This window comes from Scyliorhinus canicula, chromosome 1 (assembly GCF_902713615.1).
Source record: "Scyliorhinus canicula chromosome 1, sScyCan1.1, whole genome shotgun sequence".
Taxonomy (NCBI): Eukaryota; Metazoa; Chordata; class Chondrichthyes; order Carcharhiniformes; family Scyliorhinidae; genus Scyliorhinus; species Scyliorhinus canicula.
This window is the reverse complement of record NC_052146.1, coordinates 169,994,633-170,016,690: the sequence shown is the minus strand read 5'-3', so window position 1 is coordinate 170,016,690 and position 22,058 is coordinate 169,994,633. Positions and strand designations below refer to the sequence as shown.

The 22,058-nt window shown below is 51.7% G+C and overlaps 1 protein-coding gene across 1 annotated transcript in view; it reads left to right on the top strand.

Moving 5' to 3' along the window:
• LOC119969229 (5-hydroxytryptamine receptor 1E) overlaps positions 1 to 22,058 on the top strand; it is a 288,765-nt gene that overhangs the window by 220,366 nt on the left and 46,341 nt on the right. The gene's annotated exons all lie outside the window — the stretch shown is intronic.

The window sequence follows — 22,058 nt, the reverse complement described above, 5'->3', positions numbered from 1 at the left end:
CGAGCCATGACCACCCTACTCAAACCCACGTATCCACCCTATACCCGTAACCCAACAACCCCCCCTTAACCTTACTTTTTCTAGTACACTACGGGCAATTTAGCATGGCCAATCCACCTAACCCGCACATCTTTGGACTGTGGGAGGAAACCGGAGCACCCGGAGGAAACCCACGCACACAGGGGGAGGACGTGCAGACTCCACACAGACAGTGACCCAGCCGGGAATCGAACCTGGGACCCTGGAGCTGTGAAGCATTTATGCTAACCACCATGCTACCCTGCTGCCCCTATCTACCTCATCTAAAGCTGTCATCATCTTGTACACCTCAATCAAATCTCCCCTTAATCTCATTTGCTCCAGGGCTGCACGGCGGCGCAGTGATTAGCACTGCTGCCTCACAGCACCGAGGATCCAGGTTCGATCCCGGCTCCGGGTCACTGTCAGTGAGGAGTTTGCACATTCTTCCCTTGTCTGTGTGGGTCTCACCCCCACAACTCAAAGATGTGCAGGCCACAGTAAATTGCCTCTTAATTGGAAAAAGAAAATTAAATCTCATGTGCTCCATGGGGAACAACTCCATTTCTGGTAAATTGTTGGCCCTTCACTAGCAAGGGGCACTCTGCCTCCCACGCTAACGCAGGCCACAATTTCGCTGATACCCAAAAAAGATAAAGACCCGACGGATTGTGGATTACACAGACCCATTTCACTGCTGAACGTGGATGCGAAAATACTCGCAAAGGTCCTGGCCAAAAGGCTGGAGGGCTGAGTACCGGAGGTTGCACGGACCAAACGGGCTTTGGCAAGGGTAAGCAGCTCACAGCGAACATCAGGCGGCTGTTGAATGTAATAATGATCCCCCAAACGCCACCGCCCGGGGAGAGAACACCAGAGATGATCGTCTCCCTGGATGCAGAAAAGGCCTTCGACAGAGTCGAATGGAAATACCTCCTCGAGGTACTGGAACGGTTTGGGCTACGAGCGGGATTCACCGCCTGGGTGAGGCTCCTGTACAACGCTCCCAAAGCAAGTGTCTGAACTAACAGCACCAGCTCTGAATACTTCCAGCTACAGAGAGGATCAAGACAGGGCTGCCCCCTGTCCCCACTCTTGTTCGTGCTCGAAACCCAGGCGATAGCCCTGCGGGGAGCGAAAAGCTGGAAGGGAATCCGGAGAGGAGACAGAGAGCACAGAGTCTCACTCTATGCAGATGACCTGCCTGCTCCTCGCTGTCGCAAAGCCACAGGAGGGACTGAAGGCAATACTGCAAATACTGAAAGAGTTTGAATCTCGGGCTACTAACGTAACGTGGGCAAAAGTGAGGCATTCCCAGTGAACCCAACTGGGGGAGGGGCAGAGCTGGAAGGGCTCCCTCTAAAATGGCCCAGAACAGATTCGTTACCTGGGGATCCAGATAGCCAGAGACTGGACACAGATCCACAAGTGGAACCTGATCAGCCTGGTGGAGGAAGTAAGAAGAGACCTTCAAAGGTGGGGCTCACTCCCACTCTCCCTGGCGGGGAGAGTGCAGATGATCAAGATAAACGTACTGCCAAGGTTCCTCTTCCTATTTAGATCCAGAACGATCTTTAACCCAAATATGGACAGTGTAATAATGATGCTTGTGTTGGGGGGGGGGGGGGGGGGGGGGGGTAGGACCCGAGAATTCCCAAACCAACACTGCAAAGAAGTAAAATCAAAGGGGGCCTGGCTCTACCGAACCTACAATACTACCACTGGGCAGCAACGGCAGAAAGAGTGAGGGGATGGGTACAAGAACCCAACACAGACTGGGTACAAATGGAGGAGGCATCCTGTAAAGGAACTACCCTCTGGGCCCTGGCCACAGCAGCACTCCCATCCTCCTCAACAAGGTACACAACAAGCCCAGTGGTAGCAGCCACGCCGAGAATGTGGACCCAGCTGAGACAGCACTTTGGGATAACCAAAATGTCCCCCGTGGCCCCCATCTGCAGCAATCACAGATTCCCCCAGGGAAGCACGGTGGCCTAGTGGTTAGCACAACCGCCTCACGGCGCTGAGGTCCCAGGTTCGATCCCGGCTCTGGGTCACTGTCCGTGTGGAGTTTGCACATTCTCCCCGTGTCTGCGCGGGTTTCGCCCCCACAACCCAAAAAATGTGCAGAGAAGGTGGATTGGCCACGCTAAATTGCCCCTTAATTGGAAAAAATAATTGGGTACTCTAAAAAAAAATTTTTTTTTAAATAAAACATTTTTTAAAAATCACAGATTCCCCCCAGTCGTGCTAGATACCACCTTCAAAAGATAGAGGCGGGACGGGGGCACACTGACGGTCGGGGACTTCTATATAGGGCACAGACTGGCGACACTGGACTAACTGACAAGGAAGTGGAAATTAGTAAAAGGACAGGAAATGAGACAACTCCAAATAAAACACTTCCTCCGCAAAGAGACTGTAGGGTACCCCGGGGTCCCAGAAACCACATTACTAGAGGACCTGATAGGCACAAACAGCAAGGAGGGAAAATGTATGGACAGTTACTGAATACAGCTCGAACACCACTGGATGGGACCAGACAGAAATGGGAGGACGAACCTGGGACAGAGGTAGGGTGGGGACTCTGGAGCGAAGCACTGAGCAGGGCTAACTCCACCTCCACCTGCACAAGGCTAAGCCTAATGCAGCTCAAAGTGGTGTACAGAGCGCACCTGACCAGAACCCGAATGAGCAGGTTCTTCCCGGAGGTGGAGGACAAATGTGAACGGTGCCAGAGGGGACCGGCCAACCACGCCGACATGTTTTGGGCTTGCCCCAAGCTTGCTGGGTTCTGGGCAGCCTTCTCTGAGGCAATGTCCAGAGTTGTGGGGGTGAGGGTGAAGCCATGCCCGATAGTGGAAATCTTCGGGGTATCGGAGCGGCTGCACATGGCTGCACATGGGGAAGGGGGACAACGCCCGTGCTTTCACTTCCCTAATTGCATGCCGGATAACCCTGCTCGGCTGGCGATCGGCAGCACCACCCAAAGCTGCAGACTGGCTCGCTGACCTGTTGGAATTTCACCACCTGGACAAGATTAAGTATGCCATCCGAGGGTCAGAGGAAGGCTTCCTGGATACTTATGGGCTGTTTGTCAGCCTGTTCCAAAACCTGTTTGAGGCCAGCAACGAGGAATAAGTTGATAATAAAAAATCAAGATAGATCAAGATTAAGATCAGCCATGATCTAATTGAATGGCGGAGCAGGCTCGAGGGGCCAGATGGCCTACTCCTGCTCCTAGTTCTTATGTTCTTATGTTCTTATGAGGAACCAAAGGACTGCGCAACCCAGGGGGAGGAGGGGAAGGGGGGAAAGACGGAAGGAGATGGGGAAATCACAAAAGAAGAGAAGAGGAAGCTTCCCTGAAAATAAAAGCAAAACACAACTGAAGCCTAAGGGGAGGGGGGAGGGGAAAAAGGGACGGGGGGGGGGGGGGGGCTAGGGGGGAGCGGGAGGGGGGGAGGGACTATAGACCGATCCAGACGACGGCAAAATGTATGTAAGGTCAATTAAATTAAAGACGTTTCTGTAAACCTTTCTGTAGAATAAAATAAATTAACGCAGGTAAGAAAAATGTGATGTATATATACAATTGTTTATAAATATGAGAAATGCTATTAAAAAGTTTGTTACACGATCAATTGCACAAAGACTAAGATTGGGTACGACTGTGGCTTTATTGCAGTCAGATGCGTGACCTCCTGCTGCAGCTGGTGGAATGGCAGATGAATGGAGGACACGCATATTTATACTCCTCCTACTGGGCGGAGCCAGTCGGCAGGCGCTACCGGCGAACCTGTAGTACAGGTCCTACCTTACATCCCCTAATACAGGTGTACACAGTGGTTCATCACATTCACCCCCTGTTAAAAATGAGTCCGGTGGGGGTGGTGTGGAACTATATACAGTGTTGCAAATTATGTACAGTGTCTTAGAAAAGAAGTGAGGGGAAAAAAAATGTCCATTTTGAAGGTCCGGTGCCGTTAGAGGTTGAGTTGGTCTTGACGTTTCGCTGGGAGCGACGTAGCGGTGGCGGCGGTGTCAGTGCTGGCGGTGCTGGTGCTGGCCTGCTGTCAGATGATTCCGGGAGTGTGCCAAAATCTTCTTCGTCCTCTTGCATGGGCAGGAGAAGGAGGGATGGGCCTGGTGGGTTTAATGTTGGTAGCACCGGGGGAGGGGAGGGTGGCACATGGGCGGGGAAGTGTGTTTGGGTGGAACCTGATGGTGCCAGGTCCCTGGGGGAGACAGTATCTTGGCGGCCGTCGGGGAACTCCACATAGGCATACTGTGGGTTGGCGTGGAGCAAGTGAAGGCCCCTGTCCACCAAGGGGTCCGCCTTGTGGAGTCGGACGTGCCTACAGAGCAGGACCGGTCCTGGAGCTGCGAGCCAAGTCGGGAGCGACACCCTGGATGTGGACATCCTGGGGAAGGTAAAAAGACATTCATGGGGTGTGTTATTCGTAGCGGTGCACAGTAGTGACCGGATGGAGTGTAGTGCATCAGGGAGGACCTCCTGCCAGCGAGAGGCTGCGAGGTTCCTGGACCGTAGGGCCAGTCGGACGGCCCTCCATACCGTCCCATTCTCCCTCTCTACCTGCCCGTTTTCCTGGGGGTTGTAGCTTGTCGTCCTGCTGGAGGCGATACCCCTACTGAGCAGGAACTGATGCAGCTCATCACTCATGAATGAGGATCCCCTGTCACTGTGGGTATAGGCGGGGAAACCGAGCAACGCAACAATTGTGTTGAGGGCCTTGATGACGGTGGCAGACGTCATATCGGGGCATGGGATGGCGAAGGGGAATCTGGAATACTCATCGACCACACTGAGGATATACGTGTTATGATCGGTGGACGGGAGGGGCCCTTTGAAATCAATGCTGAGGCGCTCAAAGGGGCGGGAGGCCTTCATCAGGCGCGCACGGTCCGGCCGGTAGAAGTGCGGCTTGCAGTCCGCACAGACCTGGCAGTCCCTGGTGACTGTCCGTACTTCCTCGACGGAGTAGGGCAGGTTGCGAGCCTTAACGAGATGGTACAATCGTGTGACCCCCGGGTGATGAAGGCCGTCGTGCAGGACCCGGAGTTGGTCTACTTGTACGCTGGCACATGTACCTCGGGAGAGGGCGTCTGGGGGCTAGTTCAGCTTGCCGGGGCGATACAAAATCTCGTAATTATAGGTGGAGAGCTCAATTCTCCACCGCAAGATTTTATCGTTTTTGATCTTGCCCCGCTGTGTGTTATTGAACATGAAGGCTACCGACCATTGGTCAGTGAGGAGAGTGAATCTCCTGCCGGCCAGGTAATGCCGCCAATGCCGCACAGCTTCAATGATGGCTTGGGTCTCTTTTTCGACGGACGAGTGCCGAATTTCTGAGGCATGAAGGGTACGGGAAAAGAATGCCACGGGTCTGCGTGCCCGATTGAGGGTAGCGGCAAGGGCAACATCTGATGTGACGCTTTCTACTTGGAAGGGCAGCGTCTCATCTACTGCGTGCATCCCGGCCTTGGCTATATCTGCTCTGATACGGGCGAAGGCCTGTTGTGCCTCGGCCGTGAGGGGAAATTCGGTGGACTGCATGAGTGGGCGGGCCTTGTCCCCAGTGTTTAGGACCCACTGGGTGTAGTAGGAGAAGAACCCCAGGCAGCGTTTGAGTGCCTTGGGGCAGTGGGGGAGGGGTAGCTCCATGAGGGGGCGCATGTGGTCGGGATCAGGCCCCAGAACTCCGTTCTGGACCACATAGCCGAGGATGGCTAAGCAGGTCGTGCTGAACACACACTACTCTTTGTTATACGTAAGGTTGAGAAGAGTGGCGGTGCGGAGGAATTTAGCGAGGTTGGCATCGTGGTCCTGCTGATCATGGCCGCAGATGGTGACGTTATCTAGGTACAGAAACGTGGCCCGCAAACCGTATCGGTCGACCATTCGGTCCATCTCCCTTTGGAAGACCGAGACCCCGTTAGTGACGCCAAAGGGAATCCTAAGAAAGTGGTAGAGACGACTGTCCACCTCGAAGGCAGTGTATGGACGGTCCGATTTACGGATGGGGAGCTGGTGGTAGGCGGATTTTAGGTCAATCATTGAGACAACCCGGTACTGCGCGATCTGATTGACCATATCAGATATGCGTGGGAGGGGGTACGCGTCAAGCTGCGTATTGATGGCCTGGCTGTAGTCCACGACCATTCTGTGTTTCTCCCCAGTTTTAACTACTACCACTTGGGCTCTCCAGGGGCTGTTGCTGGCCTCGATGATACCTTCTCGAAGCAGCCGCTGGTCCTCGGACCTGATGAAGGTCTTGTCCTGGGTGCTGTACCATCTGCCTCTAGTGGCAATGAGCTTGCAATCCGAAGTCAGATTGGCAAAGAGGGAGGGATGGTCGACCTTTAGGGTCGTGAGGCCGCAAACAGTGAGTGGTGGTAGGGGCCCGCCGAATATGAAGGTGAGGCTCTGGAGATTGCACTGAAAATCCAGGCCCAGCAATAGTGTAGCGCAGAGGTTAGCAAGGACGTATTGACGGAAACCGCTGAATTCTACCCCCTGGACTGTGAGAGTGACCGTGCAGAACCCTTGGATCGGGACAGAATAGGATCCGGAGGCCAGGGAGATCCTTTGATTGGAGAGGTGGACCACGAGGGAGCAGCACCTTACCGTATCCGGGTGTATGAAGTTTTCGGTGCTCCCGGAGTCCAGCAGGCAAGAGGTCACGTGGCCGTTGATTTTCACCGTTGTCGAAGCGGTGGCCAGGTTGTGTGGACGAGACTGGTCCAGCGTCATCGAGGCAAGCTGCGGATGATCGTCAGAGGTTTCAGACGGAGAGCATTGGGGGCCCGGGTTGTGGGATGTCGTTGGCATCCCTGCCCCAAGGGGAAGGCAAGATGGCGGCATCTGGAGGTCCTGCGGGGAACAAAATGGCAGCGCCCATGGGGCGCACATTGAGGGGGCGGGACAAGATGGCGGCGCCCATGGGCTGCATGTTAGCGGAGCTGGACAAGATGGCGGCACCCATGGGCCGCACGTGGACTGACGGGAAGAAGATGGCGGCGCTGATTGTGCATTTGTCAGGGAGGAGGGGGCAATAGCGGCGACTGCGCAGGCCTGGCACACTGCGGCAAAGTGGCCCTTTTTGCGACAAAACTTGCAAATGGCGGCACAGGCTGGGCAGCATTGGCAGGGGTGCTTCTGCTGGCCACAGAAGTAGCATCGGGGACCCCCGGGGTGCCCAGATTGGTGTGTGGCGCAGGCGTATTGGCTAGGCAGGGCCCCAGCTGAGGTGGTCATTTGCGGGGTCCAGGAGGGATAGGAGGGGTGGGCCACGCGGCTGGAGGGGTAGGCCTGAACATTACGGGAAGCGACCGTCATGGAGAGCGCTAATTTTTTGTCTCCGCTAGGTCGAGCGTGGTCCCATCCAGCAGTCGTTGTCAGATGAGGTCCGACCCAATCCCCGTTACAAACGCATCGCGCATGAGGAGATTAGAATGTTCAGTGGCCGTAACGGCCTGACAGTCACAGACCCGGACGAGTGGGATTAGTGCCCGCCAGAAGTCTTCGATGGACTCACCAGGGAGTTGAGCGCGAGTGGCGAGTATGTGCCTGGCGAAGAGCATGTTCGCTTTCTGCGCGCAGTTCTCTTTGAGGAGTGCCATGGCTTCCACGTAAGTCGGGGCGTCCTGGATCAATGGGAACACGCTTGAGCTCAACCTAGAGTACAGGACCTGTATCTTCTGAGCCTCCGTCGGTGTGGGGTTCGCTGAGTTGATGTAAGCCTTGAAGCAGGCTAGCCAGTGATTAAAGTATTTTCTGGTGTCGGGCGAGTGCTCATCCAGCTGCAGGCGATCTGGTTTGATTCGGATATCCATCTTGTTGAAAATCTTACTGCAATAAATTCATGCACGATCAATTGCTAAGGTTGGATACAACTGTGGCTTTATTGCAGTCAGATGCGTGGCCTCCTGCTGCACCTGGCGAAATGGCAGATGAATGGAGGACACGCATATTTATACTCCTCCTACTGGGCGGAGCCGCCCGGCAGGGGCTACCGGCGAACCTGTAATACAGGTCCTACCTTACATCCCCTAATACAGGTGTACAGTGGTTCACCAAAGATTTCAAAAAAATATTGTTGACCTTGATCTTTCACCTTTCCTTTGTGCTGCCTTTATTCCAACCAAGTTACAGGCTGGCTACTAGGTGGTGAGGCAAATTATCTTTGAACATGTCAGGAACCCACACACAGCTTCAGAGTTGACCTATAACAGAGAGCCATACCACCACAAGATAAAGATCAGACAGACAGTCACCATACTAAAGTAATGCTTCTGCTATCTGGACCTTTGCAGTGGAGATGTGTAGTGCATCCAGTTGACTTCCCAGCATTTTCCATCACGAGGGACAGGTTTTAAGGCAGCAACAAGGGAAGGGCCAAACAGGTATGAAAACAAGGAAGAGCAGAAGAGGCATCAATCACCAGAGTCCTAACTGACAGAGCTCTTTGAGTGCTTCACCTAAATCAGCCCTCCCATTGCCAGTACTGTCCCACAATCCTTTTCACCATTCTTACCATCAGAGTCCCTTCCTTCAGTATAGCTTTATGAATATTCCTCTCACTTTCATTCAAGGAGAAACAGCAACTTCAAATCCAGATTAAAAATGAACCGATTCCATCCAATCTAACAATTAACACAAACTTTGAAAACCACCCTTGAGAATTCCTTTCGTTTCTGTTTTGTTTATTTCTTTCCACCGCTCCTTCCCCCAGTGACTGTGGCTCAAGAGGTGAATGACTGCTGAATGTCCACTGAATGTATTTCAGATCATCGTGGCGGGTAGTCTCAAGCAATCAGACCTCAGCATCTCAGTGTCAACCAGAGCAGTCTGGCCCTGCTGATTGCTCAGTGTTAACAACGGTGTTGCTGGATGCCAGGGAGAGGATAATCTTCACACTTTCCCCATATTCACTTTAATGCCTTTTTTTATTGGCCAGATTTCCTTTTAAATCATAGAGCCCAGCAAACTCTCTTTCAATGGAAACTTGTGATAAAGCATGCCAATTACTAATAGCTCTGTGTGAAAACATTTCTTCAAACTTTCCTCTTGTGTTGGCAGTTTTGAATCTATGCCCTTTATTCCCAGTTCAGCGGCTAATAGAAGCAGTCATTCATTATGAATATTCCTCTCACTTTCATTCAAGGAGAAATAGCAACTTCAAATCCAGATTAAAAATGAACCGATTCCATCCAATCTAACAATTAACACAAACTTTCACTTGGTAACACAAACTTGGTAGCACTGCCAACGACTCCTGCCATCCCTTTGAAAAGATTATTGAGAGCAACTCACCCACCTTTGATTGGTAAGAAACAGGGACAAGTGGAGGGGGAACTTTAAACAGGGGGCGAGCAAAGGGGTCGATCAGGGCATCAATTTTATCAAATACCAATTGAGTGGAGGATAATTCAGAGGTTTGGGGAGAGGCCGGAGAGCACAATCACAGATCTCACAGGAAAGATCATGGGTTCCCAATTGTGGAAGCTCCTCAGACAGGCATCTGGATGCAGAGGCCTGGTATCCAGCCATATATCTCCTGAATCCGTCAATAGGATCATAGAACAGTTGCAGCAAAGTAGGAGGCCACTGCATCACTAATGTAAAAGGAGAGCCGTCTGTGATACAGAGACAGAAACCGCAGATGCTCTATCATGGGTTGATCTGGCAATGCTGTTATGGAGCTGCCAAACTCTTCCCATGGTGGAGAGGATGGACCAAAATTTGGGCCATGGGGAAAGCTGACTCCTCCATGCTCCTAGTCATGACTGGAGGCTGCCTGGCAGGCGTACTAGTACAACAAGCATGTCAGTGGACACCGTTATCAGGTTTCTGATCTATGCCCAACAGGCTCCTCATCTGAGCCCCTGTAGCAGAATCCGTCTATGAACACATCCTCTGGGAAGTTCACGCACCAGTTGACCTAGCCCTTTTTTATTTACATGTTCATAGGATGTGGGCGTTGCTGGCTAGGTCAGTATTTATTATCCATCCCTAATTACCCTTGAGAAGGTAGTGGTGAGGCACATTTTTGAACCGCTCCAGTCCAAGTGGTGTAGGTACACCAACAGTGCTGTTAGGGAGGAGTTCTACGATTTGGACGCAGTAAACTGAAGGATGGTGAGTGGCTTAAATGGGAACTTACAAGTGGTGGTGTTCCCATGCTCTTGTTAATCTAGGTGGTAGAGTTTATGGGTTTGGAAGGTGCTGGCGAAGGAGCTTTAGTGAGTTCTTAGGGTGCATCTTGTCAATGATGCCACTGTGAATCAGTGGTCAAGGGAGTGAATGTTTATGGAAGGGGAGCAATCCTGAATGGCGTTGAGCTTCTTCAGTGTTGTTGGAGTTGAACTCATCCAGGTGTTATGGGCCAGGGTTTAGAGAGCCCCAACGTGTATCATGGAGTTCACCTGACCCACAACTTTGAATAGATTGTGGTTCTGGGGAAACACACGGGCCTACTCTGCAAGTGTGATGCACCAGAAATCTACAGTACTTCTAAATTAAAACAATGTTTATTTATGAAACCAGTGAACACTTTATAAACCCACAGTAAACATCTTAATAACTATCAACACCAATAAATCCTCAAAGAATACAGCACTCTATAGATAACCCTTAATAAATTCCCAAACAACATCCGGAAGACAAAAGACCCTTTTTAACACAGAGATCAGGTTTGAATTCTCTACTGAGAGCAGTCAGCACTCTGAATTCACCAAATGATCTAGAGGTAGTCATTAGATTGCAGAGAGATCAAAATTACACCTTCTTTGGCTGGTTGCAGCTCCAACACTAAAAACGAAACTAAAAATCACAGACACACCCAAGCTTTTCCTCAAAGCGAAACTAAAAAGCAGAGCTCGAGCTCAGCTCCACCCACACTCTGACATCACTGCAGCCAATTGAGCAGTCAAGCATTTCTTAAAGTGGCATTCCAATGACACAGGCAAGTGGAGAGTATTCCATTACACTCCTAACATGTAGATAGTGGACAGGCTTTGGGGAATCAAAAGGTGAGTTACTTGCCATAGAGTTCCCAACATCTGATCTCATAGCCACAATATCTATATGGCTAGTCCTGTTTCATTTCTAGTCTATGATGACCCCCAGAATCATGATCATGTGGGATTCAGCGATGGCAATGTCATTGAATGTCAAGGGAAGATGATTAGTTTCTGGGTTGTTGGAGATGGTCAGTGCCTAGTACAATGTGATATGAATGTTTCTTGCCACTTGTCAGCCCAAGCCTGGATATTGTTGCTGCATTTGGACATGGACTGCTTCATTATCTGAGGAGTTGCGAATGGTGCTGAACATTGTGCAATCTTGCACGACTATTTCCGCTTCTGACTTTATGATGGAACTGGTCACTGAAGCTGAAGATGGTTGGGCCTCGGACACTATACTGAGGAACTCCTGCAGTGATGTCCTTGGACTGAGGTGATTGACCTCCAGCAACCGCAACTTGGTATCTTACTCGAGGTGTGACTTGGAGATAGTCAGTAGTTAGGTTTTCTAAAACGAATTATTTACACAATTTACATCCAAGATCTCATGGTAAGTATGTTGTTTTCTGGACAGAGTGATTTGTTTCTTGCAGGGTATCAGGAGAGGTGGAATGTGAAGTTGAGGCTACACTCAGATCAGCCATGATTGTATTGAATGGATAAACAGGTTCAAGGGGCTGAATGGCCACCTCCTGTTCCTAATTTGTGTGTTGGTATGTATAATTGTATGACCATCTGTGAGGAGGTGCTGCTTGGTAGCACTGCCAACGACTCCTGCCATCCCTTTGGCTTGGCTGCAATCCACTTGTGCCCGGGTAACTCATCACTCTATGCTACCCTCTAAGGTACACATGTTGCCTGTATCTATGTTGGTGCCTCTGACTGTAAGGTCAAGTGAACAGTGTTGCTTCTTCAGTTCTCATGAGGTTGCAGTCCTTAATTATTTGGAAGCATAAAAGCATAATGGAAGGATAGAGGTGGAAAAGGGTGAGTGGGAAGGAAAGCAGGAAGTCCACACTCACGCCATCTGCAGTTTCCACGTTGTGGCACCTTTTGGGATGAGGATGAGGAGTGATTGGAGAAGGTGCATAAGGCAGCAAGCCTTAAGGCATCATCCTGAATGGCCTCAGCAGCAATAGATTCCATTAACTTTATGCCATTGGCCTCATTAACCCTATCGGCAGTTTCCTTGAGGGAGCAGTAGGGAATGCAGACATGCTGCCATTTATCTGTCCTGTGAGTTTGCTACTGTTCTGTGTCACCTTCTGTTGAAAGACAAAGGGCGGAGTTTAAGTGACCATGGCCAGGATTCACCGTCCAGCTATGCCGGAATTGCGAAATGCAATTTCGGAGAATCGCGTGTGAGGCCACAGGCCACCTGACAGAATGCCATGCTCCGGTACCTCATGAGCGGCGTCAAGGCATTCTACCCCACATGTGCAGTAAACACCATTGGCATATCATTAGCGGGCCTGACCCAGTATTCTCCGGGGCCTCGCGATGCTGTGTCTCCGCCTAAAGGAATTATAGTGAGTTTCACTTGTGGTTTTAAAAATCGGGAAACAGGCACCATGGCTGCTGACATTATTGGACATTAGGACTTGCGAACTGCCTTTGCTTGTCTGCTAGGCCATTACGTTGGCTTGGTTGGAATGTTTATGCAATGAGTGTTGCATGCAGGACGTTTGAGGTGTTAGCTTTAGTACGCTTTGAAACTTCCAGAAGCCAGCATATAACTAGCTGGAGCTATCTTGGCTGCTCAGCAATTGTCCATTTTGAAAAACCTGTTTTAAAAAATGATGATATAAAGTAGACCAGCTTATGGAGATATATATACATATTTCTTCCCGTCTTGAGCATGACACAATTTTAAACTAAAAACTGTAAGTTTGCAATGATACAAATAATTTTATTGGCAACTTGAAATGTAATCTAACTGGCTCAACCTCAAGAGCATTTTGGGTGCAATTTCCTGTTTGTATCCAAAAAAATAAATGCACCCCCACCCACCCCATGTCTTTCAGTCAAAGCATTTGATTTTAGATGAACAACAGCAACCTCGCTGAAAACAAGAACTGGCTGCTTTATACCGTGGAAACAACCACTCTTACATTGGGTAAGAAAGAAAATGTGCTAAATATTAGACTCAAACTTTGGCTGATAGCAGGGATCTGAACCTGATCCTGAATTTGAATTGCCGATTCTTGACTTGAGACGCTGGCTGGAAGGAGAGGATGATGGATTGAATTGAGTATGATGTGATCATTTCAAGCTGTCCAGATAGGCTGCTAATTTATTTTTAATCTGTCTTTAAGAGCAGGTCATTGTCAGCAAAGAAATGGCTGGATAAGGGAACTAATAGCAGAACAACTTTAGCAATCAGTTTTTATTGATTCTTCACACAGTGGCTTGAAGGGAGAGGAAATGATTCAGAGAGAGGAAATTTAAGAGCCTGGAATAACACTTGGTGGGGTTATTGGTTCACGGGGATGGGGTGGAGGCGCGGGCTTAAGTGGGGTGCTCTTTCCGAGGGCCGGTGCAGACTTAATGGGCCAAATGGCCTCCTTCTGCACTGTAAATTCTATAATTCTATGAACTCTGAGTGGTCAGAGAACACGTTAAATAAATTACTTGGCTCTTTTGTTTTGAAACATATTTCACATCCAAAACCATCAGGATGAGCGACCAGTGGCACAAGAAGAGTGATCCAAAATTATTTAATATTCAAGCCTAGCAATTTAGAAGTACTGACGTTCTTCTATGTGTTCTGAGCGAACCTCACTTTGCACTGTGACCTTTCATAATAATCGTGCAAGGAAATGTTGAATCCGAGAAAAGGCCAATCAGCTTTGCAGCCATGATGGACGCGAGCTCACGCACTCAATCCTCTCAGACAGGGTGGGATGTGATCGGAGGAAAACTTGCAGATGGTAGTGTTCCCATGTGTGCAGCCTTTTCCTTCCAGAGGCTGCTAGTTTGGAAGATGCTATCGAAAGAGACATGGTGCTGTAATGCATTTTACAGATGACTTGGATGATGCATTAAAAAGCTGCATACACAAGTTTGCCAACGACACATCAATAGGTTCCATTGCAGATGGAAGCATACAAGTATAAAGATATTAATACAAACAAGTATGTAGTTATCAATTTGTACCTAAAATGGACGGAATAAGTTGATTCTAAATGTTGAAACATTAGAAACACATAGTCTAAAGAAACTTGGAGATGTACGTTAAAACATGTCATGGGCAAGCATAGAAAATAATCAAAAAAGTTACAGGAGTGTTGGCCTTTTGATTTCTAGGACTGGATATCAAGTGGGTAGAAGCTTATGCTTTATGAAAATGTGAGATGGCTCATGATGGAACTGAGAACAAAAGAACACAGTATTATTTAAATGAAGAAAAACTGCAGAAAGCTGCAGCACAAAGAGACTTGGGGAGACTTGTGCAGGAAACACAGAAAGCTAACACACAGGTGCAGCGAGTAATCAGGAAGGCTAATGGAATGTTAATGCTGATTTCAAGGGGATTGGAGAATGTGAGTTGGGAAGTCTTGCTGTAACTGTACTAGGTACTGGTCAAACCCATGGGCACCATTCAGCAAACTTAAAACAAAGTCCATTGTGGGGCGCGTTTAGCAGGCTGTTTCTCGGTGGCAGTGCGGAGGGCAGAGTGCAAGGGGAATGGCCGGGGGTGGGTATGGGGAGGGGAGATTGGGAGGGAGACATGCAGGGGCAGGGCTGCAAAGCAGGCCAGGGCCACAGTGTAGACTGTTGGGCCTGATCGGGCACGGGGGGTACCTGCCATGCTAACATGTCAGCACTTTACACCCTGCAGACAATGGATTCCAGATATGGTTGCCATCATCCTAGCTGTCACAGCCCTGGTGGACGCCAGGAGGCTGTATGTGCAGGACCTGCTCAGGAAGGGCCCCGCAGAATCGGAGACTGCCCTAGACAAACAGGGAGCAGCTGTGAGGATGGAGAGCCGGCCATCCAGCAGGACGTTGCATCAGGCCTCGTGTATATCGGCAACGCCTGTCATTCGAGGACCTGCCGGACTGAGTGCGTTGCCGAAGACTCTGGCTGAGCAGATGGACCGTGCAACATCCCTGCCAGATCATGGCGCATCTGGCACCACAGGGTTATGGGGAGGACAATCACTCCTGTGGGCCGTCAAGGCCACGTGCTCCTTCCAGACGCCAAGTGGGGACCTATGTGGGATCTCACAGACCTCGGTACACAGGAGCATCTGCATGTAATGGAGGCTCTGTATGCCCAGTCGGCACAAAACATTACCTTCAGCGTGGATCAAGTCCAATAGGTTGCCCAGGCAGCAGGATTCACCACCATCGCCAAGGGTGATCAACAAGATGCATGTCCCCCTCCGAGCACCACCGCATGAACAGGTGGTCTTCACAAACCGAAAGGGACTCCATTTAATTAACATGCAGCTGATGTGTGACCATAAGAGGCAAATCTGGACCCAATACCTGTCTGGTTACCCACCCGTTCCCAGCACTGCCCACCGGTCCACCTGGTGGGTTCTGCCTGGAGTGGGGGCAAGGCTATGGGTGTGAGGGTGTGGGATGGGAGTGGTGCCAGGGACATGAGGCTGATTGCTCACCCTGGTCACCTTGCGAAGGTCATGCAGCTTCTTGCAACACTGCTGGCCAGCCCTGGCGTTGGGGCACATGCGCTGATGCCTTCTGCCACCTGCGTCCAGGCCCGGTTGCATCCGCAGACAACAGCTACCTTCCCACCCCAGAGAACAAGGTGCTCCACCTCTCCTCCACAGTTTCCAGCCGAGTCTCAAGGTCCGCTTGGGTGAAGTGAGGTGCCGCTCTTTGGGATACCATCTTGATGAACTGGTTTAGCACAGTGGGCTAAATAGCTGGCTTGTAATGCCGAAGAATGCCTGCAGCGCGGGTTCAATTCCCGTACCGGCCTCCCCGAACAGGCGCCAGAATGTGGTGACTAGGGGCTTTTCACAGTAACTTCATTGAAGCCTACTTGTGACAATAAGCGATTATTATTATTATTGTTGGCTGGAATGAGCGTGTGTGGGGGGGTGGAGTGCTTATACACTGCTACAACTTGTCAGGCTCTCGAGTGCTGGTCACCCGCCATCATGCATTAGAATTGCATTAGTTCAGCCACCCTCCAGTCCTGGAACCAACTGCGGCAGCAATTTGGCCTGACCAAAATGTCGAACAAAGCTCCCATCTGCAACAACCATTGGTTCACACCAGCACTGACTGACGCCACCTTCAAAAGGTGGAGACAGGACGGAAGGACACTGACAATTAGGGACCTATACATGGACGGCAGGATCGCAACACTGGGCGAACTGACAGAGAAATTCCAGCTAGCCAGGGGGAACAAGTTAAGGTACCTGCAACTCAAAAACTTCCTGTGAAAGGAGAAAAGGACATACCCACAACTGTCACGACAGACACTACTGGAAGAGTTACTGGATGCAAGCATCCTAGATAAAGCGAACTGTAGCGACCGACTGGTAGAAAGTGCTGACACCGTACTGGACACAAGAAAGAAATGGGAAGAAGACCTGGGGATTGAAATAGGGTGGGGACTCTGGAGTGAAGCACTGCATAGGATGAACTCCACCTCCACGTGCGCAAGGCTCAGCCTGGTACATAGAGCCCACTTAACAAGGACCCATATGTGTAGGTTTCTCCCGAAGGTGGAGGATAGATGTGAACGGTGCCAAAGAGGCCCGGCCAATCACGGCCACATGTTCTGGTCTTGCCCCAGTCTTGCAGGATACTGGACAGCCTTCTTCGAGGCAATGTCCAAAGAGATGGGGATGAGGGTGGAGCCATGCCCGAAGGTGGCGGTCTTCGGGGTTTCAGACCAGCCAGATCCATTCCTGGGAAGGAGGGCGGACTTCCTTGCCTTTGCCTCCCTGATCGCCCGCCGTAGAATCCTGTTCGGCTGGCAGTCAGCAGCACCACCCAAAGCTGCAGACTGGCTGTCCGACCTCTCGGAATATCTCCAAATGGAGAAAATCAAATTCGCCAACCGAGGGTCAGACGACGGCTTCCACAGAACGTGGGAGCCGTTCACCCAGCTGTTCCAGGACCTGTTTGTGGGAGGGAGGGATGGACCAGGGTGGGGGGCGGGGGAAGGAAGTGGGGGACAGCTAAAACTAAGAGAAAAGAAAGGCGAACCACAGGAGTTGGGGAGGATGGAAGGGGGGAGAGGGGCGGGAAGAGGGAATGGGGAGGAGTCAGGGAACAATAGATGGGAACCAAAGCGGGGGGGGGGGGGGGGGGGGGCAAGGGAATAGAGGCCGGAAGGAGAGCACGGAAAGCGATAACAAACTTGGCAAATACAGTAACAGAGAGCAAGGAAAATACGGGTGAAAGACGGGACGAACGGCCGAAGCGGAGGTGAATGCGAGACGACAACGGCAGCGAAAGCCGCCCGGGAGAAGCAAGCGACAACACCAACACCAGGTCCATTCGCGTATTGCCTTCTCTGTATTGGACGTAACTAATGTAATTGTTTCTCTGGCACCCAAATGTATATGCACCTCCACAGTTCCCCCTCCCCACGAACAGGTGCCTACATATGTGTTAAAAATAATATTGCTAACTGTACAGAGCTAGTGCACAATATCCTACCAGTTTTTTTTTTGTTTTCTTTTTCTTCTCTTCTATCTATATATATGTTTTATTCTGTGTACATAACTGTAAATATACTTTGCTCAAAAACCCAATAAAAAACATTTAATTAAAAAAAAATAATTGCACGTGGCACCAGTGCTAGCCCATTAAAACATCCTGAATCGCTCTGAGACTGGCAACGCTTTTGTCAACGTAGAACTCTCGTGATTCAGTCCCAGCATCAGCACTTAGTCTCTCAGATGGAGAATTCGCCCCATTATTTAATTGGAGGCTGTTCTGAGAAAGTTCACTAGGATGATCCCTGGTATGGAGGGATTGTCTTATGAGCACAGGTTGGACAGTTTGGGACTCTACTCATTGGAATTTAGATAAATGAGAGGAGATCTCATTGAAAGATGTAAGGGCCGGGATTCTCCCGCGGCGGGGTGGGCCGTACCGGTGCCAAAGAGCCGCGTGAACCACTCCGGCGTCGGGCCGCCCGGAAGTTGCGGAATCCTCCGCACTTCCGGGGGCTAGGTCAATGCTGGAGGGGTTGGCGCCGCCCCAAGCAGCACCGAAGGGCCTCCGCCGGCCGGTGCAAGTTGGCCAATGCGCAGGACCGCCAGCGTTTTTCCTGCGTATGCGCAGGGGTTTTCTTCTCCGTGCCAGCCATGGCGGAGCCTTACACAGGCCGGCGCGGAGGGAAAGAGTGCCCCCACGGCACAGGCCCACCCACAGATTGGTGGGCCCTGATCGCGGGCCAGGCCACCGTGCCCCCCCCCCCCCCCCCCACGCAGGGCCGGCTCCCCTCGCGCACCCCCGAGGGCTCCGCTAGCTGTCCTCCAAGCCAGGTCCTGCCGGTAGGGACCATGTCTAATCCACGCCAGCGGGACTGGCCGAAAATGACGGCCGCTCGGTCCATTGGGGACCAGAGAAATTCCGGGGGAGCCGCTGCCAACGGCCCCCGACCGGTGCGGCGTGATCCTCGCCTCCGCCCGTAAACCGGCGCCAGAGAATTCGGCAGCCGGCGTCGGAGCAGGATTCTCGCCGCCCCCAGCGATTCTGCAACCCGGCGGCGGTGGGGGGGGGGGAGGGGGTCGGAGAATCCCGCCCAAGATTCTCAAGGAGGTTGATAGAGTGAATGCTGAGAGGATGTTTGCCTATCTGGGAGAGTCTAGGACCAGAGGGTATAGTTTCAGATAAGGGGATGCCAATTTGAGACTGATGTGAGGAGGGATTTCTTCTTTCAGAGGGTTGTGAGTCTCTGGAGCTCCTTGCCACAGAAAGCTGTGAGACAGACTCCTTGTTTATCTTTAAGGCTGAGATCGATTCTTGATCTGTAGGGAAATGAAGTGTTGCGGGGAAAGGGCCATGATCCTATTGACTTTTGAAGGAGGCTCGAGTGACCTAATCGCTTACTCCTGTTCCTATTTCTTATTGTCTTCTGGTCTTCAGCTATACAAAGCATGAGTAAGGCCACAGCTGGGGTTCTGGGCACCACATTTCAGAAAGATATATTGGCTATGGTGGGGGCGCAGCATAAATTAACCAGCACGATAACTGTACAATCAAAAAAACTCAGGTTATATTGCAAGGTTTAAAGTGTGATTTAATCAAAGTTTGCACTATATTAAGGAGAGGAGATGTGGGGACGGGATTTTAGTTTGAAAACTGGGTGTGATTCTCCGACCAGTGACGACAGCATCGCGAAACGCGGTTAGGTGGGGAATCGTGCATAAGGCTGAAATCGAGGCCGGCACCGGGTGCCTGACGGAATGCCCAGGAGTGGCATCAAGGCATTTTACTCCCCAAGCACAATAAATGCTGTTGGGAAATTATTAACGGCCCCCATCCGGTATTCTCAGAGGCTCCCGCGATGCACCAACTCCGCCGGAGGGAATTGGCAACAGCGAGGTTCACTTGTGGTTTTAAACATTGGGAAACAGACACCGCGGCTGCTGAGGGAGAGAGAGGCGGCAGGACACATTCCCAGAGGCACAACCATGGGCTGCCGGTCCTGCCGCTGGGAAGGCTGGCTAGGGAAAGGGGGCTGGCTGAGGGGAGGAGGAGTGTGGAGCGGGGAGAGGCATCTGCCATGGCCAGGGGTGGAAGTAGTGAGGAGCGACCAGGGGGTGGGCTATAGGATTGGGGTGACCCCCCAGGACCGGGGCATCCAGGCACGGACCACCCTTGCCGCGGCCTGCAAAGCAGCCAATCATCTTGCTGCGCACCCCACTGACCACCCACCGTGGCCCGTGGTTGAGCAGAGTGACACCGACCATATAGAACATAGAACATACAATGCAGAAGGAGGCCATTCAGCCCATCGAGTCCACACCGATCCACCTTAAGCCCTCACCTCCACCCTCCCCCCGCAACCCAATAACCCCTCCCAACCCTTTTTGGATACTAAGGCGATTTAGCATGTCCAATCCACCTAACCTGCACGTCTTTCTATTGTGGGAGGAAACCGGAGCACCCGGCGGAAACCCACGCACACACAGCGAGAACGTGTAGACTCTGCACAGACAGTGACCCAGTGGGAAATCAAACCTAGGACCCTGGCGCTGTAAGGCCACCATGCTAACCACTGTGCTACCGTATGGTTTCCCCAATCCCACCACCACCGCACTCCACCCCCTCTCCACCCCACCAACCCCCACCCGCCCCCACATTGTGCGTCACCCACCAGCGGAGCATCACACGGCCCACCCAAGGGCAAAGCCCACTGTAACCCCGACAGGAGGTCGCCGGATGGGGGCCGCAGGTCGTACCTCTGGCATAAGTAGGGCCAGCCACTGGTATACCTGCTGGCAGATGCTGTCAACAGGGGCTGATGACCGGGCCAGAGGCCCCCGCGGTGCCAGGCACAGACAGCAGCAGGGCCTGCCCCAGAGGAATAGGAGGCAACCGCTGAGGATGGAGAACTGGCCGCCAAACAGAATGAGGTGGGAAGGAGTCTGGTTCCTCCCGGGCAGCTCCTGCTCTTACAGCCTCAAGGCAGCAGCTGGGATGAAGACCTCCATTCGTGGCTGGATTCCGAAATCCATTGTCTGTAGGAAGTGAAAGGCAGACATGTTAGCATGGTGCGTACAACCAGGTCCAACAGACTACACCGTGGGCCCCTACCCCCGCCTATCCCCCCTCCCCCCCCCCACCTCCGCCTTCCATCCCCACACCCATCCCTGGCCGTTCCTGCCGGCACTCTGACCTCCACATCGCAACCCTGGCCCTGTTGGTTTCTGGCACTGAAAGGTCCTCTAGCCCCGGTACCCATCCCTGCCAGCAGGGGTAACAGTGGCTGGTACTACCCATGCCAGCAATAGGCTCCGCGGCTCCCACCTGTCGCTCGCCTATAGGGGTCACCTTGGGCTTCGCCCTGAGTGGGCCACGTGAAGCCCCCCCGGCAGGTGGGGTCCGGTTGTGGGTTGGGGTGGGGGGGTTTGTGTGGTGAAGGGATGGAGGGGGATGGGGGGTCATGGGGTGGGTGCACCCATTCGGCTGGTGTCACTTTACGCAACCACGAACCTCGGTGGGCGGCCAGTGGGGTGCGCAGCAAGGTTGCGGCATAGGCGGTCTGTGCCAGGACATCTTGGTCCCGGGGGTCACCCCGATGCCACGGGTAATGCATTGACGCCACTGTCAAGGCACTGGAACGTGGTATTCCATCAGGCACCGGCGCCGTCCACGATTTCCAACTCTGCGTGTTTCAGTGCTGTACAGAAATGTTAGTATAGATATTGAGCAGGATTTTCCGCAGCGTGTTTCACGGCAGCGGAGGTGGAGTACCATTAAGGTCCTGCCGCCATCAACAGGGCTTCCCAGTCTATATGCTCCTATATGCACTGAGAAAGCTGTGGTGGGGGTTCACTGTGGGTGGGACACCCTAGAAGATCCTGCAGACTGGAAAAGTCAGAACATTCCAGCCTCTGTGTTCAGGTCTCTGGCCCGGGACTTGTACCCCCGATTCCTGATTCGGAGACAGTAATGCTGCCACTAAGTCAAGGCTGGCACAACACACTAATGCTGAAGAGAAAACAACAGGTATGGAAGACAAGACTTGTGATGCCAAGGCACACAAGGCTCTGGGCCAAGTGGTATAAAAGGGGGACAGGAATGCTTAGGTGGTTGCTTTTGACCGATGCAGACGCCATGGGCCACAGGGCCTTTTCTGTGCTGTAGACCTCTCTGACTCTGATTAATATCTCGGTGCTCTACTTTTGAATTTATCCACCAATAAAGCAACTTCAATTCACTCAATCAGACACAGTGCACATTGCTAGTTACAGAGTTTGATTTCAGTCCAGAAGAGCTTCTGAATATAATCTTTTTAATCACAAACCTATGTTTCCTAGGTTT